Below are 14,935 nucleotides of genomic sequence, written 5' to 3'. Positions count from 1 at the left end.
TGTTGCAGCAGCATATCATCAATTACAGTACAGTGTTCATATTATTAACAACTCTGTGGCTGTATTCAACATTTAGCAGAAACTAAATGATAAAAAAGAAAGAAATTTCTAGAAACTATCAATGACCACATATGGTATGGCCTGCTAGTTGGACTACACAATATAACATAACTTTATTATTTTTAATAGTCAAGTATAGGTTTTTTCATGAATTTTAAGAAATGAAATTATAATTTTTTTTTTATTTTATCATTCTGTATAAGCTGAGTTTGCAGTAAACTAAGTTAGCTCTAGTCCTATTTACTTTAGGTTATCCAAGTGGTACTGTATTCAGAAATAAAGTGGCTTTAACCAATTACTTACAAAACCACAATGCCTTGTATGTTGCCATTTATCTTTTCCTTTTTTTCTGGGGAATGAATAAGGTGTTCCTTTAATCAGTAATATCTGTATAGTTTTGGAAGAAAAAATGCTGACCAGACTTGCTGGCTTTGCCTAGCTGATTGTACACTGCAATTAAAATAAATAAATTTAGCTATTTAAAAGAAATGCATAAATTACATTAACAGCTTAAGATTATTATGAAGTCTTTACATAGTTATATGTTAAAATAACATACATAAATAACTAAACTTAAGACTTCCAATGAGTAAAAAATCATATGCAATTATAATTATGCTAGTAAATGTTATTAGCAGGGCAGCCATTAAAAATATCATTTTTAATGTTTTATATCTCGTTTCTGACTAACATTATTTGTGTACACACACATTAGGATAATCATCCAATCTGTCCCTGCTGACAAACATTCCTGTATATCATTAACAGAACTCCATGAGCTGCTTTACCAACCTGTCTATATTGCTCAATGCACTTCATGTCAGACTGTAAAATTAACTCTAGGTCTTTTTCATTTTCTACAATTTTGACATTGGTACCACGAAAAACGGTATGTTATTTTGGGATTACTGCTGCACAAATGAGGTACCTTGCATTTATGAATGATAAACCTCAAGTGCTACTGTTCAGCAAACAACCTGCCTAATTCACCCATGTCTTTCTGGAGTAGCATACCCTGATTACTTTGTATCATCAGCAAACTTAAACATTAAACTTGATATTGCTGAAGTTTGTCAGGGTAGGTGAAAATAAAGCATAACAACAGAAATGGAAACAGTTTTTTTTTTTTTTTTTTTTGGTAGTTTTTGGCGCATCGGCTTATGTGGCCATAATGCACCTCCCCAAGGTTTTTGCAGTACTTTGATCCAAGTCCGAGGCAGGATTCAAACCCTCGATCTTTGGGTTGCCAGGTAGGCACTTTACCCACCCGGCTAGCCCGGTCAGCCGCTACAGTATTGCTTGAGTGACATGATGCATAGGTAAACTGTGTTGTTTCAAGATAATAAAGCACTCAAAACTTACATTGGTATTATTATGTTTATTTCCAAATTGTAAATATGTACTTAAAAAAGCACACTCAAAACCTATGTTGTTATTATTATATTTATTTCCACATTAGAATTATGGATTGGAAATTTTAAATATAGAAATATGTCCATATTTCAAATTCAGAAATAAACACAATAATACCAACATAGGTTTTAGTGCTTCATTATCTTCATAAAAATTACTACATAACCTTGGCATTAGCATTAGTAGAGGCATATGATGTATGCAGCATCAGACAAAAAAAAAAAAAAAAAAAAAAACACACTCCCATTTCACCGCTCCGTTCATTCCAAGTACCTGTCCAGCTCAGCATTCAATTTATTTAGGCCACCAACTTCCACAACAAAGGATGGAAGTCTGTTCCACCAACCAACCACCCCCTGGTAAAAGCAAACTTCCGCACATCTATCCTACATCTGTCTTTCCTCAATTTGAATTTATGCCCTCTCAAATGATTATTCTGAGCAAGAGGAATAATTCCATCAGCATCGAGCATGCTCAAACCATTCAAGGCTTTATACACCTCAATCAGTTCACTTCGCAGGTGCCGAGTCTCCAGACACTGTAATTTGCGAAATTTAAGCCTTTCTTTGTAAGAGCAACCCTTTGTTCCATTCACTAATCTTGTTGCCTTCTCTGTACTCGTTCCAACAGCTCTACATACTTCTTAAAATGAGGCCTCCAGACGAGTACACAGTACTCAAGGTGTGGCCAGACCATTGCCTTATATACGGGGATAATCACCTCCTTATCCCTGCTAGAAAAATTCCTGTATATCATTGACAAGACACTATGAGCTACTCTTGCAGACTATCTGCACTGCTCAGAAACTTCATATCTGCCTGCACAATTATCCCCAGGTCCTTTTCTTTCACTACCACTGTCAGTATAGTACCACAGAGTTGATACATCACTCTGGGGTTGCTGCTTCCCATATGTAGTACTTTACATTTGTCAATGTTAAACTTCATTTGCCACATCTCAGCCCATTTGCTCAAATTTTCTAGATCCTGTTGCAGCAGCGTACTGTCATTACTGTCCTTAACAACCCTGCCAACCTTTGTATCATCTGCAAACTTGGACATTAAGCTTGATATTAGCATTAGCATTAGCATTAGTAGAGGCATTTGATGCAAGAAAGCAAGCTTATGCAGCATCAGCCAAAAAAAAAAAAATAAAGTAAAATAAATAAATAAAAAATAACCACTTCCACTTCACCCCTCTGTTCGTTCGAAATACCTGTCCAGCTGAGCCTTAAACTTATTTAGGCTATCCACTTCCACGACAAGGGATGGAAGTCTGTTCCACCAACCAACCACCCGCTGGCTAAAGGCAAATTTCCGCACATCTATCCTACATCTGTCTTTCCTCAATTTGAATTTATGCCCTCTCAGGTGATTATTCTGAGCAAGAGGAAGAAGCCCATCAGCATTGAGCATGCTCAAACCATTGAAGGCTTTATACAACTCTATCAGATCAACTCGCCAGTGCCTAGTCTCCAGACACTGTAATTTGCAAAACTTAAGCCTTTCTTCGTAAGAGCACCCCTTTGTTCCATTCACTAATCTTGTTGCCCTTCTCTGTACTCGTTCCAGCAGCTCTACATCCTTCTTGAAATGAGGCCTCCAGGCCTGTATACAGTACTCTAGGTGTGGCCTGACCATTGCCTTATACAAGGGAATAATCACCTCCTTATCCCTGCTAGAAAAATTCCTATATATCATTGACAATACACCATGAGCTACTCTTGCAGCCCGTCTGCACTGCTCAGAGAACTTCATATCTGCCTGCACAACCACCCCCAGGTCCCTTTGATTCTCTACCACTGTCAGTGTAGTACCACAGAGTTGATACGTTGCTCTGGGGTTGCTGTTTCCCATTTGTAGTACTTTACATTTGTCAATGTTAAACTTGATTTGCCACCTCTCAGCCCATCTGCTCAACCTTTCCAGATCCTGTTGCAGCAGCATAGTGTCAGTAGTGTCCTTGACAACCCTGCCAACCTTCGTATCATCTGCAAACTTGGACATTAAGCTTGATATACCATCATCAATATCATTTATAAATACAGAAAACAATAATGGATCCAATACTGAACCCTGAGGGACTCCACTAATAACATTAGTCCACGATGAGCAGTGTCCATTGATTACCACTCTCTGTCTTCTCCCCCTCAACCACCCCTTTATCCATAGCAGCAATTTGCCTCCAATACCACACTGCTCCAATTTGTGCAGCAGTCTTCCACGTGCAACAGTATCAATAGCCTTTCTAAGATCCAAGTATATAATATCAAAGTTATTCCCTGCATCCAGTTCTTTTGTGACTGCAATCATAGTATCCAATCAAATTGGTCAGGCAAGACTTCCCCTTAAAAAAAACCATGCTGTATCCGAGCTAAACTTAAGTCTTGTCTAGATGATCCTGCAGTGCTTCTTTAACCAGTGCCTCCATTAATTTTCCTGGAACAGAAGTTAAACTTACAGGTCTATAATTACCTGTAGTAGTAGTAGTAGTGGCATGTGATGCAAGAAAGCAAGTTTATGAGCTTATGCAACATCAGCCAAAAAAAAAAAAAAAAAAAAAATCACACCATTCCCTCCAAATGCCTGTCCAGTTCCTCCTTAAATTTATTTAACCTATAAATTTCCACAACGACAGATGGAAGTTTGTTCCAGCAATTAACCACCCGCTGGCTAAAGGCAAATTTCCGCACATCTATTCTACATCTGTCTTTTCTTAATTTGAATTTATGGCCCCTTAGGTTCGTAATCTGAACAAGTGGAAGGATCCCATCCGAATTCAGAGTGCTCAACCCATTCAAGGCTCAACCTCAATCAGATCACTGCGCAGGTAGGGCGCCTCCGTAGCCAGGTGGGAAGGAGCAGCAGTGCTTAGCACATGCTTCTTGATTAGACCGGGGTTCAAGCCCGTCACCACCAAATACAGAGGATGTGGAAAGGTAAGGGAGTGACCACCACATATTCCCGAGCAATATATCCTTAGTTGCTAATGCTCCAGATGACAAACAACCCGCGCAGGTGCCTAGTCTCCAGCCACTGCAATTTGCAGAACATAAGCCTCTCTTGGTAAGTGGATCCCTTCATTCCCCTCACAAATCTTGTTGCCCTTCTCTGTACATGCTCATGAAAAGCTACATCCTTATCCCCAGGGGCTCACATCCGGTGAGTATGGGCTTGGCACACCCAGGGTCCTGAGCTGGATACCATCATTCTTCTCTTTCTTTGTGATTTACTTCTACTTTTGTCTTTCTCTCTCTCTCTCTCTCTCTCTCTCTCTCTCAGGGTAACTGGAGAATTTTTTTTGACTGGTGCAGCATAAGCCTCAAGCTTCCTTGCAACATATAGCTAATAATAATAATAATAAAATGAGGCCCCCAGCCCTGTACGCAGTACTTAAGGCACGGCCTAACCATTGTCTTATACATAGGGACAATCACCTCCTTCTCCCTGCTAGCATAATTCTTATATATCATTGACAAAACCCCATGATCTGCCCTGGCAGCCTGTCTGCATTGCTCAGAAAACTTTATATCTGACTGCACAATTATTCCCAGGTCTTTTTCATTTTCTACCACCTTAAGTGTAGTACCACATATTTGGTACGTTTCTCTGGGGTTACTTCTGCCCATATGCAGTACTTTTCATTTGTCAAGGTTAAACTTCAGTTGCCACTTCTTAGCCCATCTGCCCAAATTATCTAGATCCTGTTGCACTAGCACACTGCCATTACTGTCATTAACAACCATGCCAACCGTTGTATTATCTCCAAACTTCGACATTAAGCCTGATATACCTTCATCAATATCATTGATAAATATACAAAACAACAGTGGACCCAACACCGAACCCTATAGGACTCCACTAATAACATTAGTCCACGAAGAGCAGCACCCATTGATTACCACCCTCTGTCTTCTCCCACTCAACCATCCTTTTATCCATTGTAGCAACTTACCCTTAATACCATTCTGCTCCAATCTGTACAATAGTCTTCCATGCGCAACAGTGTCAAAAACTTTCCTGAAATCCAAATACATGATATCAAAATTTTTTTTTGCATCCAGTTCCTTTGTAACCACATCATAATATCCTATCAAATTTGTGAGACAAGACTTTCCCTTAACAAACCCATGCTGTGTCTGAATTATTGCTGCAGTCTTGTCTAGATGATCCTGCAATGCATCTTTAACCAGTGACTCCATTATTTTACCAGGAACAGAAGTTAAACTAACTGATCTGTAGTTACTTGTGTCAACCTTCATTCCCCCTTTGTGAATTGGGGATACATTTGCACGTCTCCAGTCCGTGGGGACCTCCCCTGAGTCCAGGGATGCTCTCATAATTATGGCTAAGGGTTTACTAGTTACTTTGCTGCCTCCTTTAATTTCTCCTCCACTTTGCTCTCAATTATTACAAAATCATTGAGCACCCTGCTACAATTTGATAACCATCTGGCATTTTTAAAGCTTAATAACTGCTCATGTGTGAATGTAGATGCAAAATATTCATTCAGTTTGTTTACTATCTGAGCAGGATCATCGGCAGTCAAACCATCGATATCAAGTGGACCAATCAGATTCACCTCTTCCTTTTAGAGTTTAAATAAGTAAAGAAATCCTTGCTGTTTTTCTTAGAAAATTTTGACTTGTGTCAGCCTTTGTCCTCCTTTATGAATTGGGGTCACATTTGCACATCTCCAGTCTATGGGTATCTTCCCTGAGTCCAAAAAAGCTCTCATAATTATGGCTAAGGGTTTGCTTACTTCCTTTGCTGCCTCCTTTAATATAACTGGATAGATCCCATACAACCTGGGTCCCTTTTTTATGTTTATCCTCAACAATTTCTCCTCCACTTTCCTCTCAATTATTCCAAAATCATCTAGCTCACTACCAGAGTTTACTTCACCTCTGGCATTCCCCTTCCTGAATAACTCCTCATGTGTGAATGTAGATGCAAAATTACTAATGACCTAGCATAGATTGTTCATTTACCTACAACAATACCGGACAATCCTAATCATACAGCCAATACGCTTCATCTTTTTCTCACAACAACCCTTCTAAGTACACAGTCGGAGTGAGAGGTCCTTTAGGCACTTCAGATCACAACTTGGTGATTGTCTCTTCTCCAATGGACCTTTATCTCATGGTTATTCCCAACCTCGTGTTGTTTGGCATTACAAGAATGCAAAATGGGATGACCTGCGAGATTTCTTTTCTTCTTTTCCTTGGTCGGATTACTGTTTCAAAACTTCTGATGTCAACTTTTGCTCAGATCATGCCAGTAAAATTATTCTTGCAGGAATGGAATCCTTTATCCCACACTCCACTTTAAAATCTCGTCCTTTATCTAAACCTTGGTTTTCTAATAAATGTGCTAAGGTTGTTCAAGAGAAGAATGTTGCATATCGTAATTGGCTTGTTTCTAATTCTTCAGTTTCATTTTCTGCCTACACCAAAGCTCGCAACATTAGCATTAGCATTAGTAGAGGCATTTGATGCAAGAAAGCAAGCTTATGCAGCATCAGACAAAAAAAAAAAAAAAAAAAACCCACTTCCACTTCACCCCTCTGTTCGTTCAAAATACCTGTCCAGCTGAGCCTTAAACTTATTTAGGCTATCAACCTCCACCACAAGGGATGGCAGTCTGTTCCACCAACCAACCACCCGCTGGCTAAAGGCAAATTTCCGCACGTCTATCCTACATCTGTCTTTCCTCAATTTGAATTTATGCCCTCTCAGGTGATTTTTCTGAGCTAGAGGAAGAATCCCATCAGCATTGAGCATGCTTAAACCATTCAAGGCTTTATACACCTCTATCAGATCACCTCGCTGGTGCCTAGTCACCAGACACTGTAATTTGCAAAACTTAAGCCTTTCTTCGTAAGAGCACCCCTTTGTTCCATTCACTAATCTTGTTGCCCTTCTCTGTACTCGTTCCAGCAGCTCTACATCCTTCTTGAAATGAGGCCTCCAGACCTGTATACAGTACTCTAGGTGTGGCCTGACCTGACCATTGCCTTATACAATGGAATAATCACCTCCTTATCCCTGCTGGAAAAATTCCTGTATATCATTGACAATACTCCATGAGCTACTCTTGCAGCCCGTCTGCACTGCTCAGAGAACTTCATATCTGCCTGCACAATCACCCCCAAGTCCCTTTCATTCTCTACGACTGTCAGTGTAGTACCACAGAGTTGATACGTTGCTCTGGGGTTGCTGTTTCCCATGTGTAGTACTTTACATTTGTCAATGTTAAACTTGATTTGCCACCTCTCAGCCCATCTGCTCAACCTTTCCAGATCCTGTTGCAGCAGCATAGTGTCAGTAGTGTCCTTGACAACCCTGCCAACCTTTGTATCATCTGCAAACTTGGACATTAAGCTTGATATACCATCATCAATATCATTTATAAATACAGAAAACAATAATGGACCCAACACTGAGCCCTGAGGGACTCCACTAATAATATTAGTCCACGATGAGCAGTGTCCATTGATTACGACTCTCTGTGTTCTCCCCCTCAACCACCCCTTTATCCATAGCAGCAATTTGCCTCCAATGTCACACTGCTCCAATTTGTGTAGCAGTCTTCCATGTGCAACAGTATCAAAAGCCTTTCTAAGATCCAAGTATATAATATCAAAGTTATTCCCTGCATCCAGTTCTTTTGTGACTGCATCATAGTATCCAATCAAGTTGGTCAGGCAAGACTTCCCCTTAACAAAACCATGCTGTGTCTGAGCTATAACTGAAGTCTTGTCTAAATGATCCTGCAGTGCTTCTTTAACCAGTGCCTCCATTAATTTTCCTGGAACAGAAGTTAAGCTCACAGGTCTATAATTACTTGTGTCAGCCTTTGATCCTCCTTTGTGAATTGGTGTCACATTTGCACATTTCCAGTCTATGGGTACCTCCCCTGAGTCCAGGGAAGCTCTCATAATTATGGCTAAGGGTTTGCTTACTTCCTTTGCTGCCTCCTTTAATATAACTGGATAGATCCCATCCACCCCGGGTGCCTTTCTTGTGTTTATCTTCAACAGTTTCTCCTCCACTTTACTCCCAGTTATTTCAAGATTCTGTAGCTTACTGCTAGAGTTGAATACATCTCTGGCATTCCCCTTGCTGAATAACTCCTCATGTGTGAATGTCGATGGAAAATATTCATTTAGTTTGTTAGCTACCTGAGCAGGATCATCAACACTTGACCCATCAATATCAAGTGGACCAATCTGATTCATCCCCTTCCTTCTAGAGTTTACATAAGTAAAGAACTCTTTGCTGTTTTTCTTTGCATCCCTTGCCAAGGATTTCTCGTAATCTGCCTTCGCCTGCCTAACCTCCTTTGTAACTTGGTTGCATATCAATTTGTATCTATCATAGGCTTCTGTGTCGTGTGTTAATTTGTAAGTATCCCATGGATTTTTCTTCTCTGCCATATGCCTCATTAGTTCATCTGACATCCATTTTGGCCTAAACCTTGAACAATATTTCTTAGTTGGTATGTAAAGCCTAGTAGCTTCCAAGATAAGTTCTTTGAATGCTTCCTATTTTGAATTTGCTGTTGGTAACATCATCAGTTGGTCCCACTGTATAGAATTTAAATACTGTCTGAGTCCATCGTAGTCGCCTTTACGGAAGCAATGACCCTTCCCTTTACCCCTAATGGTAGTTACCTCTTTCAGTAAATCCCACTTCAGCACACTGTGATCACTGCCACCTAGTGGTTCATTTATCTGCAGATTCTTAATGCATGAAGAATCACTGCTGATAATCAAATCAAGAGTATTACTCCCTCTAGTTGCTTCCCGAACATGCTGATGTAGAAAACAATCATCCAATAAATCCACAAAAGCCCTGCTAGTGTGTGAGTAACCAGCCCCCAAATTCCAGTCAATATCTGGGTAATTAAAATCTCCCATTATAAGACTCTCTGATTTACTGGCCCACTCTATTTCCCTGTACAGTTCCTTATTATACTCATCAGAGTCATTAGGCCTATAGCACACTCCTACTCTCAATTTTGATCTCCCAATGCTTATGTCACACCAAACTGACTCAACACTGCACTGTCCAGCGATGTCGACTGGCTTCACCTCCTTGGTTTTTATGTGTTTCTTAACTAATAGCATAACCCCTCCCCCCTTCCTATCCTGTCTATCCTTTCTGTAGACGTTGTACTCCCCAAATTGCAGTTCTGCATCCCTTATATCTGTGTGACACCACATCTCTGATATCCCAACAATATCTGCCTTTGATGTTTTGAGCAATACCTCAAATTCATCAACAATTGCAACAATTGTAAAGGAGTTATTAATCAGTCCAAACTAGAGTTTGAACAGGCTAAGAGTAGAAAACTTGCTTCTTGCCCTAATGGTAGCTGAGCATTCTGGTCTCTTGCCAAAGCTATTGGCCGCAACTTTTGCCCATCTCTGCTCCCACCTCTGTCCAAACCAGATAGTTCTGTTGTCACTTCAGCCAAGGATAAAGCTGACCTGCTAGCATCCCATTTTTCTTCCAGCTCATGTATTAATGATCTTGGTAAAACACCTCCCAACATTCCCAACACGCTCCATTCAATGCCTCCTGTGGTCTTCTGTCAAAAGGTTATCAGAAGGATTTTGACGAATCTTGATGCTAAGAAAGCTCCAGGTCCTGATGGTATTTCTCCACTTGTTCTCAAAACCTGTGCTCCTGAACTTACTCCTATTCTTTGCCGCCTTTTTTCACTTTCTTTTTCCAAAAGTGTTTTTCCTTCTTGGAAATTTGCTCATGTCCAGCCAGTTCCTAAAAAGGGTGACAAATCCCTCCCATCCAAATATGATCCCAATGCAATTACTTCTACTCTTTCTAAAGTAATGGAGAAATCAATTAACCGCCAACTCTTAAACTACCTAGAAACCTTCCGTCTGATCAACGATCGCCAGTATGGATTCCATCAGTGTCGATCCACTGGTGATATTCTGGCTTATGTTACCCATTTATGGACAAATTCAATGGAAAGGTTCGGTGAAACACAAGTAGTTGCTCTTGACATCTCAAAGGCTTTTGATCGTGTTTGGCATAAAGGTCTTCTAAACAAGCTTCCATGTTATGGTTTGCCAACTGTTTGTAGTAATTGGTTATCCAGTTTTCTCTCTGATCGCTCACTGAGGGTGATGGTGGATGGCGCTCTGTCTTCTAACTTCTCCACTAATGCCGGTGTCGCCCAAGGTTCAGTTCTTTCCCCCACTCTTTTCCTCGTGTATGTTAATGACCTTCTTCCATTGACTGGAAATCCTATCCATAGTTTTGCTGATGATAGCACATTGCATTCCGCTTTCCATTTTGAGAAACCTTGTCCTGCTCAATCAGCTTCAACTTCTCGAAAATCTGCTACCAATTCCTTAAATGCCGATCTTCAGGTAATTCTCCAGTGGGGCAAAGACAACTTAGTTGATTTCAACCCTTCTAAAACTCAGTCTTGTCTTATATCTTGCAAAAAGGATTCTTCTGCTCCTATGCTTATCTTTAGTGACACTCCGATTTCTAGGCAAAATGATATATCTCTTTTGGGAATTACCCTGACTTCTAATCTCTCTCTCTTGGCACAAGCACATTACAAATATTGCTTCCTCTGCATCTAAAAAACTTGGTTTTCTCTTGTCGTTAATTTTCTTCCAAACAGCTGCTCACTCTGTATAAATCACAAATCCGCCCTGCCATGGAATATTGTTCCTACATCTGGGGTGGTGCCCTCAAAACCTCTCTCAGGCTTCTTGATTCCATTCAGAAGAGGGCAGTTAGGTTAATTAATGATTCATCTCTAACAGAGCCTCTCCACTCGCTGTCTCATAGACATACTGTTTCTGCTGCGTGCCTCTTCTACAGATACTTCCATTGGCACTGTTCTTCTGAATTGGCTTCTATAATTCCCGCTCTCTCTTTCAAAACAGTCCGAACACGTGCCGCCACCAGCCAACATCCATTTACTGTCCAACTTCAAACCCACAGAACCAACTTTTCATCTTCCTCATTTATTCATTCAACTGCCGTTTTCTGGAACAACCTTCCTTCGTACGTATTTCCTGAAAATTACAATCTACAGAAGTTCAAGTCCAATGTCAACAAATATCTTCTTTCATCTTCTCAACCTCCAACTCAAGCACGGTACTAAGTACTATAGGTTCTAATACCTCTCGTGTTTGGGGTTCACATAAAAAAAAAAAAAAAATACTCATTTAGTTTATTAGCCACCTGATCAGGATCCTCAACTGTTGAACCATCAATATCACTGAGTTTTCGCCTCATTTCCTCACATTCCTTACACAGCATGCACACAAAGACATCCCCCTCGGCAATATCATGTCCCGTACCTGATTGCTGCACAAACATCAACCAAGCAGTGCATTTTAAAAGGCTGTGATTCAAAGGGCAACTGACCCCCTCAGTTCCACCTGAGCCACAGCACTCCATTTAGCTTGAGCCTTTTGCTTTGCTGCTCTGGTCTGAGTTATGATTCCAATTTAAATTCAATAAAATTTCAATTTCAGTACAAAATTATAACCCTAAACTTGTATCCCAACGGAGTTGTAACACTATATATCTATATATTTTTTTTAAGAGTCAAATATTATCTTCGAGTTTCTTTATATAAGTTCCGTATCAAGTTATGTATTAATTAATTATGTTATGTTCGTAAAATCTACGTCGTTATATGTTATATTAAATTTATTTCTCACAATTCTATTAGCATTCATACATGAAAATTTTATGTATAAGTAATCAATATATGGTATAGCATCTGTAACTATAATTTATCTTAATTATTAGTGTCAGCAATTAGTTAAATGATGCAAGGAAGCAAAATTATATATAACACTGGATGAACAAAAACAAAAACTTTTACTAATAATCTGTCCAATCCTTCTACAAATTTATCTAAAATTTATCAACTGCCACAACATTGATGAAACTTTATCAGCAATCAATTACTCTAACTGAACACAACCATTATGCAACCATTCTTTTACAATTTAAATTTATGTCCCCCTTACACATATTATCTGTGTAAAGATATCTCAAAAATTATTTGTTCAACCCTTTTAACTCCTCCTTACACAATACAATTAGGTCTCCATCAAAATGCCAAGTTTCCAGACACTGCAATTTATATAGCCTTAGTATTTCCTGGTAAAAATACCCTTTTGTGTCTGAAAGCTAATCTTCTTGTTATTTTCTGCACTTTCTATCAGATATACATCCTTTCTAAAATGTGGTTTCAAATCTATATTAGCATTAACATTAGTAGAGGCATATGATGCAAGAAAGCAAGCTTATTCAGCATCAGCCAAAAAAAAAAAAAAAAAAACACACTACTCATATTTCACCCCTCCGTTCGCTCGAAATACCTGTCCAGTTGAGCCTTAAATTTGTTTAGGCTATCAACTTCAACAACAAGTGATGGAAGTTGGTTCCACCAACCAACCACCCGCTGGCCAAAGGCAAATTCCGCACATCTATCCGACATCCGTCCTTCCTCAATTTGAATTTATGCCCTCTGAGGTGATTATTCTGAGAAAGATGAAGAATCCCATTGGCATTGAGCATGCTCAAACCATTCAAAGCCTTATACACCTCTATCAGATCACCTCGCCGGTGCCTAGTCTCCAGACTCTGTAATTTGCAAAACTTAAGCCTTTTTCGTAAGAGCAACCCTTTGTTCCATTCATTAATCTTGTTGCCCTTCTCTGTACCCGTTCCAGCAGCTCTACATCCTTCTTCAAATTAGGCCTCCAGCCCAGTATACAGTACTCAAGATGTGGCCTAACCATTGCCTTATACAAGGGAATAATCACCTCCTTATCCCTGCTAGAAAAATTCCTGTATATCATTGACAAGACACCATGAGCTACTCTTGCAGCTCGTCTGCACTGTTCAGAGAACTTCATATCTGCCTGCACAATTACCCCCAGGTCCTTTTCATTCTCCACCACTGTCAGTGTAGTACCGCAGAGTTGATACGTTGCTCTGGGGTTACTGTTTCCCATATGTAGTACTTTACATTTGTCAATGTTAAACTTCATTTGCCACCTCTCAGCCTATCTGTTCAACCTTTCCAGATCCTGTTGCAGCAGCATAGCATCAGTGGTGTCCTTAACAACCCTGCCAACCTTTGTATCATCTGCAAACTTGGACATTAAACTTGATATCCCATCATCAATATCATTCATAAACACCGAAAACAACAACGGACCCAACACTGAACCCTGAGGAACTCCACTAATAACATTAGTCCACATTGAGCAGTGTCCATTGATTACCACTCTCTGTCTTCTGCCACTCAACCATCCCTTTATCCATAGCAGCAATTTGCCTCCAATGCCACACTGCTCCAATTTGTGTAGCAGTCTTCCACGTGCAACAGTATCAAAAGCCTTTCTAAGATCCAAATATATAATATCCAAGTTATTCCCCGCATCCAGTTCTTTTGTGACTACATCATAGTATCCAATCAAATTGGTCAGGCAAGACCTGCCCTTAACAAAACCATGCTGTGTCTGAGCTATAACTGAAGTCTTGTCTAAATGATCCTGCAGTTATTCTTTAACCAGTGCCTCCATTAATTTTCCTGGAACAGAAGTTAAACTAACAGGTCTATAATTACTTGTGTCAGCCTTTGATCCTCCTTTGTGAATTGGGGTTACATTTGCACATCCTCAGTCTATGGGTACCTCCCCTGAGTCCAAAGAAGCTCTCATAATTATGGCTAGGGGTTTGCTTACTTCCTTTGCTGCCTCCTTTAATATAACTGGATAGATCCCATCCACCCCAGGTGCCTTTTTTATGTTTATCCTCAACAATCTCTCCTCCACTTTCCTCTCAGTTATCACAAAATCATCCAGCTCACTGCCAATATTTACTTTACCTACATCATTCTCGTTCCTGAATAACTCCTCATGCGTGAATGTTGATGCAAAATACTCGTTTAGATTGTTAGCCACCTGAGCAGGATCCTCAACTGTTGAACCATCAATATCCAGTGGACCAATCTGATTCATCCCTTTCCTTCTTGAGTTTAAATAGGTAAAGAACTCTTTTCTGTTTTTCTTTGCATCCTTTGCCAAGGATTTTTCGTAGTCTGCCTTTGCTTGCCTAATCTCCTTAGTGACTTGGTTACAGACCAACTTATATCTATCATAGGCTTCCATATCACCCATTAATTTGTATGTATCCCATGCATTTTTCTTCTCTGCCACATGTCTCATTAGTTCATCTGACAACCATTTAGGCCTAAACCTTGAACAATATTTCTTAGTTGGTATGTAAAGCCTGGTAGCCTCCAAGATTAGTTCCTTGAATGCTTCCCATTTCGAGTTTGCTGTTGGTACCATCATCAGTTGGTTCCACTGTATAGAATTTAAATAATCTCTCAGACCATCATAGTCGCCTTTACGAAAACAAAAACCCTTCCCTTTACCA

At 39.8% G+C, this 14,935-nt stretch overlaps 1 protein-coding gene across 3 annotated transcripts in view; it reads right to left on the bottom strand.

Moving 5' to 3' along the window:
* LOC150080107 (protein capicua homolog) overlaps nt 1-14,935 on the bottom strand; it is a 357,037-nt gene that overhangs the window by 302,589 nt on the left and 39,513 nt on the right. For 2 of the 3 annotated variants that reach the window (XM_090381551.1, XM_090381553.1), the window contains exon 2: nt 364-510. The exons of the other annotated variant lie outside the window; for it this stretch is intronic. The gene's annotated coding sequence lies outside the window, so the exon portion shown is untranslated. The remainder of the gene's footprint in view (nt 1-363; nt 511-14,935) is intronic. 3 annotated transcript variants of the gene reach the window in all.

Source organism: Mastigoproctus giganteus, chromosome 9, assembly GCF_048544385.1.
Source record: "Mastigoproctus giganteus isolate SK-2022 chromosome 9, ASM4854438v1, whole genome shotgun sequence".
Taxonomy (NCBI): Eukaryota; Metazoa; Arthropoda; class Arachnida; order Uropygi; family Thelyphonidae; genus Mastigoproctus; species Mastigoproctus giganteus.
The sequence above is the reverse complement of the archived record's forward strand: the minus strand, read 5'-3'. Positions and strand labels throughout refer to the sequence as shown.